A 1,104-nucleotide genomic window follows, 5' to 3' on the forward strand; every position below is an offset into this window, starting at 1 on the left:
GGTTCCACGAGAGTGGGGTTCCAGGGGTCTCAGTGTATTCTGCGATGAAGTCGGCTAGATACTGGGATTTTATGGCAGTCCGAGTTTCATAGTGGAGGTCGAACTCGGACAACTCCACCGCCCATTGCAGTATTCGTCCTGCCAGGTTGTTTTTTGGAGGATGTGTCTCATTGGTTGGTTGGTCCGGACTTTGATGGTGTGGGCTTGAAAGTAGGGACGGAGCCTCCGGGCTGTGAACACTAGGGCATAAGCGAACTTTTCTATCTTCTGATAGTTTAATTCGGCCCCTTGTAGTGCCTTGCTTACAAAGTATATGGGGTGTTGTCCTTGGTCATTTTCTCGTATTAACGCTGAAGCGACTGCTCGATTTCCAACCGAGAGGTATAGTACGAGTTCTTCTCCCTTTAGAGGTCGGGTTAGGATTGGTGGCTGCCCGAGGAATTCCTTGAAGTCTTGAAAGGCCTTTTCGCACTCCGGGGTCCATGAGAAGGGTTTCCCTTTCTTTAGGAGTGAGTAAAGAGGTAGTGACTTTATTGCTGATCCCGCCAAGAACCTCGATAGGGCGGCTAGCCTTCCATTCAGTTGTTGTACTTCCTTGACACACGTCGGGCTCTTCATGTTGAGTATTGCTTGGCATTTGTCCGGGTTTGCTTCGATGCCCCTTTGAGTCAGCATGAAGCCTAAGAACTTTCCGGCCTCTGCGGCGAAGGTGCACTTTGTCGGGTTAAGTCTCATGTTATGTTTTCTGAGGGTGCCAAAAACACTGGTGAGGTCGGTCAGCAAGTTTCTGTCTTCTTGTGTCTTTACCAGCATGTCGTCGACGTACACCTCCAGCTGTAGTCCAATGTGTTCTGAGAATACTTTGTTCATTAGCCTCTGGTAGGTTGCTCCTGCGTTCTTTAGCCCGAAGGGCATTACTACGTAGCAGTAGTTTGCCCTCGGGGTTATGAACGAGGTCTTTTCTTGGTCGGGTCTGTACATTGGAATTTGGTTGTATCCTGAGTATGCGTCCATAAAGGAGAGATATCTATAGCCTGAGGCTGCGTCTACTAAGACGTCGATGTTTGGTAGTGGATATGGGTCTTTGGGGCAGGCTTTGTTGAG

This window comes from Arachis duranensis, chromosome 10 (genome assembly GCF_000817695.3).
Source record: "Arachis duranensis cultivar V14167 chromosome 10, aradu.V14167.gnm2.J7QH, whole genome shotgun sequence".
Taxonomy (NCBI): Eukaryota; Viridiplantae; Streptophyta; class Magnoliopsida; order Fabales; family Fabaceae; genus Arachis; species Arachis duranensis.